A 13,948-nucleotide genomic window follows, 5' to 3' on the forward strand; every position below is an offset into this window, starting at 1 on the left:
TAGCTATTCTTATGAATGGACAGCTGAACTACAACTCCCCCAAATTAAGGTGAATTTCCCCAAAAGATCTCCAATATTTTTTTTTGCTGGTCACTGGGCTCTGTGTGCCAAGTTTGGTCCAATTCCATCATTGGTGGAGTTCAGTGTGCTCATGGGTGGCAGGTGAACGTTTGCTATTCTTATGAATGGACAGCTGAACTACAACTCCCCCAAATTAAGGTGAATTTCCGCAAAAGACCTCCAGTATATTTTTGCTGGTCATTGGGCTCTGTGTGCCAAGTTTGGTCCAATTCCATCATTGGTGGAGTTCAGTGTGCTCATGGCTTGCAGGTGAACTATAAATCCCAATACACACAACTCCAAAATGTCCAGGCCAATTCCTCCCAAACCCCACCAGTATTCAAATGTGGGCATAGAGGGTATGCAGGCCAAGTTTGGTCCACATCCATCATTGGTGGGGTTCAGTGTGCTCATGGTTTGCAGGTGAACTATAAACCCAATACACACAACTCCAGAATGTCCAGGCCAATCCCCCCCCCCCCAAAAAAAACCCCAGTATTCAAATATGGGCATATAGGGTATGCAGGTCAAGTTTGGTCCACATCCATCATTGGTGGAGTTCAGTGTGCTCATGGTTTGCAGATGAACTATAAATCCCAATACACACAACTCCAGAATGTCCAGACCAATTCCCTCAAAACCCACCAGGATTCAAATGTGGGCATAGAGGGTATGCAGGCCAAGTTTGGTCCACATCCATCATTGGTGGGGTTCAGTGTGCTCATGGTTTGCAGGTGAACTATAAACCCAATACACACAACTCCAGAATGTCCAGGCCAATCCCCCCCCCCCCAAAAAAAACCCCAGTATTCAAATATGGGCATATAGGGTATGCAGGCCAAGTTTGGTCCACATCCATCATTGGTGGAGTTCAGTGTGCTCATGGTTTGCAGGTGAACTATAAATCCCAATACACACAACTCCAAAATGTCCAGGCCAATTTTCCCCAAAACCCACCAGTATTCAAATATGGGCATATAAGGTATGCAGGCCAAATTTGGTCCACATCCATCAATGTTTGGGTTCATAGTATGCTCTGGATGTAGGTGAACTACAACTCCCAAAAATCAAGGTGAATCCCCCCCACCCCCAATAAAAAAGGCCTTCAGTATTTTTTGCTGGTCATTGGGCTCTGTGTGCCAAGTTTGATCCAATTCCATCATTGGTGGAGTTCAGAGTGCTCTTTGATTGTAGGTGAACTATAAATCCCAGCAACTACAACTCCCAAATAGTGGTGGTCACTCCTTGGGTTAGTAGGTGTCTTGTGGCCAAATTTGGTGTCAATTCATCCAGTGGTTTTTGAATTCTGTTAATCCCACAAACGAACATTACCTTTTTATTTATATAGATTGTTGTTATTATTATTGTGGCACAATGGGTTAAATCCTTGTGCCGGCTGAACTGCTGACCTGAAGGTTGGTGGTTCGAATTTGCAAGACGGGGTGAGCTCCCGTATGTCAGCTCCAGCTTCCCTGGAGAGAAGCCTTCCAGAGTATGGTAAAACATCCAGGCATCCCCTGAGCAATGTCCTTGCAGACGGCCTATTCTCTCACACCAGAAGCGACTTGCAGATTCTCAAGTCGCTTCTGACACAATTAAATATATATATTGTTATTATTATTATTATTAGAAATATAATAAAATATATATTGTTGTTGTTGTTGTTGTTATTATTATTATTATTGTGGTGCAGTTGGTTATATCCTTGTGCCGGCTGAACTGCTGACCTGAAGGTTGGCGGTTCGAATTTGCAAGATGGGGTGAGCTCCAGTATGTAAGCTCCAGCTTCCCTGGAGAGAAGCCTCCCACAGTATGGTAAAACATCTGGGCATCCTCTGGGAGACATCTTTGCAGACGGCCAATTGACAGTTCAAATTTGCAAGACGGGGTGAGCTTCCATATGTCAGCTCCAGCTTCCCTGGAGAGAAGCCTCCCACAGTATGGTAAAGCATCCTCTGGGCATCCTTGCAGACAGGCAATGGACAGTTCGAATTTGCAAGACGGGGTGAGCTCCAGTATGCCAACTCCAGCTTCCCTGGAGAGAAGCCTCCCACAGTATGGTGAAAAACATCCAGGCATCCTCTGGGCGACATCTTTGCAGAGGGCCAATTATCTCACACCAGAAGCGACTTGCAGATTCTCAAGTCGCTTCTGACACTCTCTCTCTCTCTCTCTATATATATATATATATATAGTTGTTGTTGTTGTTATTGAGTTAAATCCTTGTGCCCGCTGAACTGCTGACTTGCAGGTTGATGGTTCAAATTTGCAAGATAGGGTGAGCTCCCATATGTCAGCTCCAGCTTCCCTGGAGAGAAGTCTTCTGACACAAAAATATATATGTTGTTGTTGGTATTATTATTATTATTATTATTGTGGTGCAGTGGGTTAAATCCTTGTGCCGGCTGAACTGCTGACCTGAAGATTGGTGGTTCAAATTTGCAAGGCCGGGTGAGCTCCCATATGTCAGCTCCAGCTTCCCTGGAGAGAAGTCTTCTGACACACAAATATATATGTTGTTGTTGGTGTTATTATTATTATTATTATTGTGGTGCAGTGGGTTAAATCCTTGTGCCGGCTGAACTGCTGACCTGAAGATTGGTGGTTCAAATTTGCAAGGCGGGGTGAGCTCCCTTATGTCAGCTCCAGCTTCCCTGGAGAGAGGCCTCCCACAGTATGGTAAAACATCCGGGCGTCCCCTAGGCAACGTCCTTGCAGACGGCCAATTCTCTCACACCAGAAGCGACTTGCAGATTCTGACATAATTTTCAAAAAATATTGTTATTATTATTATTATTATTATTATTATTATTCAACTTTATTTATTTGTTGTTGTTGATGATGATAACAATAGTAATAATATCAATGTTTATTCTCCATTTAGGAATGACATTTGCAAAAGCAACTGCCCGGCCATTACAAAGTGGTGCAATGCCAATGGCTTGGCAAGACTCCTGGGACTGAAGCCATGCACTCCATGCGCCTCCTCTCCATGTGGCTTTGCATCTCTGCATTGCAATGCTGCTTCCCAGTTGCACACAATGCTTGCTGCAGGGCTGGAGTGCGCCAAGAGGGCAAAAGCAGCATCAGCAGCATGAGGGCACTCCTGGGTTGGGGACAACCAATGGGAATGCGCCGCAGGGTGGGGAGCCCGCCTCCGATTGGCTGCGCAGGAGCATGGAGACAAGGCTGGCCTGTCCGTCATGCGCCAATCCCTGCATGCCCACATCCATGCCAATAAGAAAGAAGGGAAGGCGGGTTCTCAGCAGCATCCATGCGCCCTCCCCATTGGTTGGCACTGCAGCCAATCTCTTGTCGCCCAGCAGTCAAGGGTTAACCCTTCCATGCCAATGTCTGCAAGGCAGGGACACATTGCACATTGCAGATATTATTATTATTATTATTATTATTAATTTTTATCTCAGGAAGGCAGGAAAGGGCGCATTGCACATTGCACATGATTATTATGGCCCCTTTTTAACTCAGGCAGGCATAATAGACATAATTGCATATTATTGTTATTGTTATTCCACAAGCACATTGCACATTGCATTATTATCATTATCATTATCATTATTATTATTCACTTTTATCTCAGGAAAGCAGGAAAGGGCGCATTGCACATTGCACATGATTATTATTATGGCCCCTTTTTAAAACAGGCAGGCATAATAGACATAATTGCATATTATTGTTATTGTTATTCCACAAGCACATTGCACATTGCATTATTATCATTATCATTATTATTATTATTATTCACTTTTATCTCAGGAAGGCAGGAAAGGGCGCATTGCACATTGCACATGATTATTATTATGGCCCCTTTTTAAAACAGGCAGGCATAATAGACATAATTGCATATTATTGTTATTGTTATTCCACAAGCACATTGCACATTGCATTATTATCATTATCATTATCATTATTATTATTCACTTTTATCTCAGGAAGGCAGGCAAGGGCGCATTGCACATTGCACATGATTATTATTATGCCCCCTTTTTAACTCAGGCAGGCATAATAGACATAACTGCATATTATTTTTATTGTTATTCCACAGGTGTAATCCATTTTTAGCTCAGGCAAGCACATTGCACATTGCATTATTATTATTATTATTATTATTCCATAGGCACATTGCATTATTATCATCATCATCATCATCATCATTCCACTTTTAGATCAGGGAGGCACACTGCACATTGAATTATTATTATTATTATTATTATTATTATTATTATTCCATAGGCACATTGCATTATTATTATTATTATTATTATCATCATCATCATCATCATCATCATTCCACTTTTAGATCGGGGAGGCACACTGCACATTGAATTATTATTATTCCACAGGTACATTGCATTATTATTATTGTTGTTATTATTATTATTCCACAGGCACATTGCACATTACATTATTATTATTATTATTATTATTATTATTATTATTATTATTATTATTATTATTATTCCACTTTTAGCTCAGGCAGGCACACCACACATTGCATCATCATCATTCCACTTTTAGCTCAGGGAGTCTTGGACACATTGTATATTATTATTATTATTATTATTATTATTATTCCACTTTTCACTCAGGCAAGTACATTGCACTTGGTTCTTGTGGGTTTTTTTCGGGCTATATGGCCATGTTCTAGAGGCATTTCGCCTGCATCTATGGCAAGCATCCTCAGAGGTAGAGGTCTGTTGGAATTAGGACAATGGGTTTATATATCTGTGGAATGGCTGGGGTGGGGCAAAGAGCTCTTCTCTGCTGCAGTTAGGTGTGAATGTTTAGCTAATCACCTTCATTAGCATTTGAAGGCCTGCCTGAACCTGGGAAAATCTGTTGCTGGGAGGTGTTAATCTGTGCCTGGTTTCTTCCTCTCTGTTGTTTAGCTGCTATAATTTTAGAGTTCTTTAATACTGGTAGCCAGATTTTGTTCATTTTCATGGTCTCTTCCTTTCTGTTGAAATTGTCCACATGCTTGTGGATTTCAATGGCTTCTCTGTGTAGTCTGACATGGTGGTTGTTGGTGTGGTCCAGCATTTCTGTGTTCTCAAATAATATGCTGTGTCCAGGCTGGTTCATCAGGTGCTCTGCTATGGCTGACTTCTCTGGTTGAAGTAGTCTGCAGTGCCTTTCATGTTCCTTGATGCGTGTCTGGGCAATGCTGCGTTTGGTGGTCCCTATGTAGACTTGTCCACAGCTGCATGGTACACGGGAGACTCCTGCAGAGGTGAGAGGATCCCTCTTGTCCTTTGCTGAACGTAGCATTTGTTGGATTTTCTTGGTGGGTTTGTAGATAGTTTGTATGTTGTGTTTCCTCATCAGCTTCCCTCTGCGGTCAGTGGTTCCCTTGATGTATGGCAGGAACACTTTTCCTCTGGGTGGATCTTCATCTTGACTCTCGTGGCTTGTTCTTGGTCTTGCAGCTCTTCTGATGTTTGAGGTGGAGTCTCCATTGGCCTGGAGAGCCCAGTTGAGGTGGTTCAGTTCATCTTGGAGGAGGTGGGCTTCGCAGATTCTTTTTGCACGGTCGGCCAAGGCTTTGATGGTGCTTCTTTTTTGACTTGGGTGATGGTTGGAGTTTTGATGTAGATATCTATCTGTGTGTGTGGGTTTTCTGTAGACGGTGCGACCCAATTGTTGTTCTGGTTTGCGGATGACTAGGACATCTAGAAAAGGCAGTCTTCCTTCATTTTCTTTTTCCATGGTGAACTGGATGTTTGGGTGGATGCTGTTAAGATGGTCCAGGAACCTGTTGAGTTCTTCATCTCCATGGCTCCAAATGGTGAAGGTGTCATCCACATATCTGAACCATATCGTGGGCTTTTTGGTTGCTGTCTCCAGGGCTTGTTCTTCGAAGTGTTCCATGTAGAAGTTAGCTATGACCGGGCTGAGAGGGCTCCCCATAGCTACTCCATCTTTCTGTTCGTAGAATTCATTGTCCCACTGAAAGTAACTGGTGGTGAGGCAATGGTGAAACAGAGCCGTGATGTCTTCTGGGAACCTCTGGTTGATGAGTGCCATGGTGTCTGCTACCGGGACCATGGTCAATAGAGACACCACATCGAAGCTGATCAGTTTGTCGTTGGTATTCAGCTTGAGATTGCTGATTTTTTCTATGAAGTGGGCTGAGTCCTTGATGTAGTGTGTAGTGAGCCCAATATGGCTTTGTAACTGTGCAGCAAGAAATTTTGCTAGGTCGTATGCCTTCGACAATACACATTGCACTTGCATTATTATTATTATTATTATTATTATTATTATTCCACTTTTAGCTTGGGCAAGCATATTGACATTTCATTATTATTATTATTATTATTATTATTCCACTTTTAACTCAGGCACATTGCACATTGCATTATAATAATAATAATTATTATTATTATTATTATTATTCCACTTTTAGCTTGGGCAGGCACATTGCACATTGCACATTGCATTATTATTATTATTATTATTATTATTCCACTTTTAGCTTGGGCAGGCACATTGCACATTGCACATTGCATTATTATTATTATTATTATTATTCCACTTTTAGCTTGGGCAAGCATATTGACATTTCATTATTATTATTATTATTATTATTATTATTATTATTATTCCACTTTTAACTCAGGCACATTGCACATTGCATTATAATAATAATAATAATTATTATTATTATTATTATTCCACTTTTAGCTTGGGCAGGCACATTGCACATTGCACATTGCATTATTATTATTATTATTATTATTCCACTTTTAGCTTGGGCAGGCACATTGCACATTGCACATTGCACATTGCATTATTATTATTATTTTTATTCCACTTTTAGCTTGGGCAGGCACATTGCACATTGCACATTGCACATTGCATTATTATTATTATTATTATTCCACTTTTAGCTTGGGCAGGCACATTGCACATTGCACATTGCACATTGCATTATTATTATTATTATTATTCCACTTTTAGCTTGGACAGGCACATTGCACATTGCACATTGCATTATTATTATTATTATTATTATTATTCCACTTTTAGCTTGGACAGGCACATTGCACATTGCATTATTATTATTATTATTATTATTATTATTATTATTCCACTTTTAGCTTGGGCAGGCACATTGCACATTGCACATTGCATTATTATTATTATTATTATTATTATTATTCCACAGGCACATTGCACTTTGCATTATTATTATTATTTCACATTGCGTTGTTGTTGTTATTATTATTATTATTATTATTATTCCACTTTTAGCTCAGGCAGGCACATTGCACATTGCATTATTATTATTACTATTCCACAGGCACATTGCACTTTGCATTATTATTATTATTATTATTATTATTATTATTATTATTACACTTTTCACTCAATTAGGCAAACAGGGGCACATTGCATATTATTATTGTTGCTGTTGTATTATTATTATTATTATTATTATTATTATTTCTCACTTTTAGTTCAGGCACATTGCATTATTATTATTATTATTATTGCCCTGTTTTTAGCTCAGGCATGCAGACAGGACACATTGCATATTGCTATTATTATTATTATTATTATTATTATTATTCACTTTTAGCTCAGGCAAATTGTACATTGTATTATTATTATTATTATTATTATTATTATTATTGTCCTGCTTTTAGCTCAGGCAGGCAAACAGGAGCACATTGTGTATTGTTGTTATTGTTATTGAAAATTTCCTCCCAAATTGCATCATTCTCTGCAGAGCATAGAGTTGGAAGGGGTACCCAAAGGTCATCCAGTCCAACCCTATTCCGCCTTCAGAAAGGAAGAGCACCATCAAAGCCCTCTCAACAGATGGCCATCCAGCCTAGGTTTTAAAAGCCTCCAAGGATGGAGCTTCCAGTGGACATAGAAGAAAAATAACTTTGGAAAAATGTGCGAGTCTCAGATGCCACCTGCTGTTCGCCTGGAAATACTCCACCAATTTGCAGGAAAGTTGAGTTGAAGAGAAATAATTGAAGAGTGCTAATTGATTGCAGGTAAACTATACATCCCAGTATGTTTCTATTTATCATTGGTGGAGTTTGGAGTGCTAATTGGTTGCAGGTAAACTATACATCCCAGTATGTTTATGTTTATCATTGGTGGAGTTCGGAGTAACAATTGGTTGCAAGTAAACTATACATCCCAGTATGTTTATGGTTATCATTGGTGGAGTTCAGAGTGCTAATTGATTGTAGGTAAACTATACATCCCGATATGTTTATGTTTAGCATTGGTGGAGTTAGGGTGCTAATTGATTGCAGGTAAACTATACATCCCAGTATGTTTATGTTTATCATTGGTGGAGTTCAGAGTGCTAATTGATTGCAGGTAAACTATACATCCCAGTATGTTTATGTTTACCATTGGTCAAGTTCAGAGTGCTAATTGATTGCAGATAAACTATACATCCCAGTATGTTTATGTTTATCATTGGTGGAGTTCAGAGTGCTAACTGATTGCAGGCAAACTATACATCCCAGTATGTTTATGTTTATCATTGGTGGAGTTCAGAGTGCTAATTGATTGCTGGTAAACTATACATCCCAGTGTGTTTATGTTTATCATTGGTGGAGTTCAGAGTGCTAATTGATTGCAGGTAAACTATGAATTGCAGTATGTTTATGTTTATCAGTGGTGGAGTTCAGAGTGCTAATTGGTTGCAGGTAAACTATACATCCCAGTATGTTTATGTCTATCATTGGCGGAGTTCAGAGTGCTAACCGATTGCAGGTAAACTATACATCCCAGTATGTTTATAATTGGTGGAGTTCAGAGTGCTAATTGATTGCAGGTAAATTATACATCCCAGTATGTTTATGTCTATCACTGGTGGAATTCGGAGTGCTAATTGATTGCAGGTAAACTATACATCCCAGTATGTTTATGTCACAGGTTGCATCCAAACCATAGAATTAATGCAGTTTGGCCCCACTTGAACCTCCTGCCATGGCTCAATGCTGTGGACTCCAAGGAGTTGTAGTTTTCCAAGGCCGAAGTGCCAAAGAATGCAAACTACAACTCCCAGGATCCCATAACATTAATTCTGCAATGTAGATGCATTCTCAGCTCCTTTAATCTTGCTTTGCTTCCCCGATATTGTAGGTCAGACGTTCAGCCGGACGAAACCTCCCGCCAGACGGCCAGACATTAATTCCTCGTTCTTTCCCCCCCAATTAGTCAATGGAATGAAAAGGGGGTCACGTTTCCGGTCTGTTAATCCCGAAAAGATGAAACAAAGCAGGTGCGTGCGTGACCCGCGAGGAAGCGATTAAGACCAATGCTCACAAATTAATCCTGGAACTCATTATTTGCTCCCAAACCATTGAGAGATATAACTGCCCTCTGCACGTGCTCAGAGGCACTCTTTGCACTCTTTGGGTGGACGCTTTTTGGACTCCATCTTCATGTGGATGCTTCCCAGGAGTTGTAGTTTTACCAAGGGTGCATCTGCACTGCAGAATAAGTAAAGCTTAATTGCTGTAGAGTCTTGGGAATTGTAGTTTTACTAAGAGTGCACCCATGACACTATGTCATAATAGAATCCTGGGAGTTGTGGTTTTAGTAAGAGTGCACCCACACTGCAGAAATGAAGCTTAATTGCTGTGGAGTCTTGGGAATTGTAGTTTTACTAAGAGTGCACCCGTGACACTTCGTTATCATGGAATACTGGGAGTTGTAGTTTTAATAAGGGGGCATCTAAGCTGCAGAATGAATGGAGCTTAATTGCCATAGAGTCCTGGGAGTTGTAGTTTTAGTAAGAGTGCACCCACACTGCAGAATGAATGCAGCCTCACTATCACTACTGGGAGTTGTAGTTTTACTAAGGGTGCACCCACACTGCAGAATGAATACAGTTTCGTTATAATGGAATCCAGGGAGTTGTAGTTTTAATAAGGGTGCATCTACACTGCCGAATTAATGCAGCTTCATTGTCATGGAATCCTAGGAGTTGTAGTTTTAATAAGGGTGCATCTACGCAGCAGAATTAATGCAGATTTGTTATGGAATCCTGGGAGTTTTAGTTTTACTAAGAGTGCATCCATGCTGCAGAATGAATGTATCTTAAAGACAATGGAATCCTGAGAGTTGTAGTTTTATTAACTTTAAAATGCAGAATGAATGCATCTTAAAGACAATGGAATCCTGGGAGTTGTAGAATGAATACAGTTTATGATAACTACTACCATCAAATTCTGGGAGTTGTAGTTTTATTAAGGTCGCACCTCCGCTGCAGAATGAATGCAGCTTGGCATCACTTTCAGTGCCAAGGCTCTATGCTATGAGATCCTGGGAGTTGTAGTTTGGTTCAGTCCCTCTTTGGCCTTGGAAAACTACAACTCCCGGGATCCCATAGTACTGTGAGACATGGTAACTAACTTGCATTCATTTCTGTGGCTTTCATTTCAGAGTTAACACAAATAATAAGCCAGCTGCCCAAACTAGACGTCGCTTTGAAAGGGCCTCCCGTTGCCGTTCCTCTCAGCGGCCTTTTGTCCGGAGCTGGCCAGTGTCCCACTGGACAAATGACCAGGGCTCCTAACAAAACCCATTGGACAAAGCAGCATTTCGGAGTCGATAATGAAGCCCCGAAAAGAGAAGACACTGGGCCAACTGTCTAGTTTCTCCGTCACCAAGACAAAAGCCCATTGGGAACATTTCCCTGGGCGCATCTGCACTGCCGAATTAATGCTGGTTGACTCCACTTCAACTCATCTTGGGATACTTGTATTAAAGTCCTGTCTGGGCGCCCCTTCTACGTTGTCGAAGCAATGCACATCGGCGCCACTTCAACTGCCTCTTTTCTCAATGCTACAGACTCTTGGGAGTTGTAGTTTGCACTCTATTTTTGTCTTTGCAGGGAAAGACCTTGTAAAACTGTAGTGCAAAAAGGGGAAACGTTGCAATGTTGCAAAAGACAGGTATTGGGTGGCATTGTAAAGTGTAACGCATTGATGACCAACCACATTTGCACAGAGTATATCAGTCAAACAACACGGGCTTTGAGCCTGTCTTTCAATCTCTCTTCCTGCCCACCAACATTCTGTTTTCTGTTCTTGAGTTCGGACTAGAGCAACTGCTTTGGGAGACGGTGGTCGGGCATCCGGACAACGAAGCTGGTCCAGCGGAGTTGGTGGCAGAGGACCATCGCTTCAGTGCTGGTGGTCTTTGCTTCTTCCAGAATGCTGACGTTTCTTTTCTTGTCTTCCCACGAGATTTGCAGGATTTTCCAGAGGCAGCACTGATGGAATCGTTCCAGGAGTTGCCTGTGACGTCTGTAGACAGTCCACATTTCGCAGGCATAGAGCAGGGTTGGGAGGACAATAGCTTTATAGACAAGCCCCTTGGTATCACTACGGATGTCCCGCTCCTCAAACACTCTCTGCTTCATGCGGAAAAATGCTGCACTCGCAGAGCTCAGGCGGTGTTGTATTTCAGTGTCAATGTTGACGTCTGTAGACAGTCCACGTTTCGCAAGCGTACAGCAGGGTTGGGAGGACAATAGCTTTATAAACAAGCCCCTTGGTCTCGCTATGGATGTCCCAATCCTTAAACACTCTCTGCTTCATGCGGAAAAATGCTGCACTCGCAGAGCTCAGGCGGTGTTGTATTTCAGTGTCAATGTTGATGTCTGTAGACAGTCCACGTTTCGCAAGCGTACAGCAGGGTTGGGAGGACAATAGCTTTATAAACAAGCCCCTTGGTCTTGCTATGGATGTCCCAATCCTTAAACACTCTCTGCTTCATTTGGAAGAATGCTGCACTTGCAGAGCTCAGGCGGTGTTGTATTTCAGTGTCAATGTTGACGTCTGTAGACAGTCCACGTTTCGCAAGCGTACAGCAGGGTTGGGAGGACAATAGCTTTATAAACAAGCCCCTTGGTCTCGCTATGGATGTCCCAATCCTTAAACACTCTCTGCTTCATGCGGAAAAATGCTGCACTCGCAGAGCTCAGGCGGTGTTGTATTTCAGTGTCAATGTTGACGTCTGTAGACAGTCCACGTTTCGCAAGCGTACAGCAGGGTTGGGAGGACAATAGCTTTATAAACAAGCCCCTTGGTCTTGCTATGGATGTCCCAATCCTTAAACACTCTCTGCTTCATTTGGAAGAATGCTGCACTTGCAGAGCTCAGGCGGTGTTGTATTTCAGTGTCAATGTTGACGTCTGTAGACAGTCCACGTTTCGCAAGCGTACAGCAGGGTTGGGAGGACAATAGCTTTATAAACAAGCCCCTTGGTATCCCTACGGATGTCCCAGAGTCAGCACTGATGGAATCGTTCCAGGAGTTGAATGTGACGTCTGTAGACACTCCATGTTTCACAGGCGTATAGCAGGGTTGGGAGGACAATAGCTTTATAAACAAGCCCCTTGGTCTCCCTATGGATGTCCCAGAGTCAGCGCTGATGGAATTGTTCCAGGAGTTGAATGTGACGTCTGTAGACAGTCCATGCTTCACAGGCATATAGCAGGGTTGGGAGGACAATAGCTTTATAAACAAGCCCCTTGGTCTCCTTATGGATGTCCTCAAACACTCTCTGCTTCATTCAGAAGAATGTTGCACTCACAGAGCTCAGGTGGTGTAGTATTTTAGTCTCAGTGTTGACATCTGTAGACAGTCTACGTTTCGCAGGCATATAGCAGGGTTGGGAGGACAATAGCTTTATAAACAAGCCCCTTGGTCTCCCCTACAGATGTCCCGGTCCGCAAACACTCTCTGCTTCGTTTGGAAAATGCTGCAAATTTCAGGCAGTGTTGTATTTCAGTCTCAATGTTGACTTTTGTGAATGTCTGTAGACAGTCCACGTTTCGCAGGCATATAGCAGGTTTGGGAGGACAATAGCTTTGTAAACAAGCCCCTTGGTCTCCCTATGGATGTCCTGATCCTCAAACACTCTCTGCTTCATTTGGAAGAATGCTGCACTCGCAGAGCTCAGGCGGTGTTGAATTTCAGTGTCAGTGTTGACTTTGGTGGAAAGGTGGCTGCCAAGGGAGCGGAAATGGTCCACATTTTCTAATGTGACACCATTAAGCTGTATCTCTGGCACTGAAGAAGGGTTGGCCGGTGACTGCTGGAAGAGCACTTTGGTTTTCTCGATGTTCAATGACAGGCTGAGCTTCTTGTATGCTTCTGCAAAGGTGTTGAGAGTGGCTTGTAGGTCTTCTTCTGAATGCTCACAGATGATGTTGTCATCAGCATACTGGAGTTCTATAACAGATGTCATTGTAACCTTGGTTTTGGCTTCCAGTCTGCTGAGGTTACATAGCTTGTCATGATTTCCACTCCGGTGGGAAGCTTCCCATCAACAAGGTGAAGTCTCATAGCGATGAAGATGGAGAATAGAGTCGGGGCAATAACACATCTTCCCTGTTTGACACCCGATTCCACCTTAAATGGGTCACTTTGGGAGTCATTGCTGTCCAAGACTATTGCCATCATCATGTCATCATGGAGGAACCTCAGGATGTTCACAAATTTGTTTGGGCACCTGATTTTTTTGGAGGATGGTCCAGAGAGCGCTGTGGTTGATGGCCACAAGGTGGCAGGAGACATCTAGGGATGTAGAGCCATTGGGCCTGTTGGATTTGGGATAGGTTTGAGATGATTCCATACCTTCATGCTGCAAATAATATGAGTTTCTCGGACTGCAGTTCCCATTATGTTCATTGCATGGACTGCAGTTTATACTGCCAGCCCTGGGAATGATAGGAGATGGAGTCCAAACAGGGTTCTGTCCTACAAACCCAGCCCTCCTAACCATTTATAGTCGTTTTTATAGTTCTTACCAGTGCTGCAGAGGTTTAAACCACTGAGCTGCTGAACTCGCTGATCGAAAAGTCAGTGGTTCTAATCCAGGG

The sequence above is a fragment of the Anolis sagrei genome, chromosome X (assembly GCF_037176765.1).
Source record: "Anolis sagrei isolate rAnoSag1 chromosome X, rAnoSag1.mat, whole genome shotgun sequence".
Classification (NCBI taxonomy): domain Eukaryota; kingdom Metazoa; phylum Chordata; class Lepidosauria; order Squamata; family Dactyloidae; genus Anolis; species Anolis sagrei.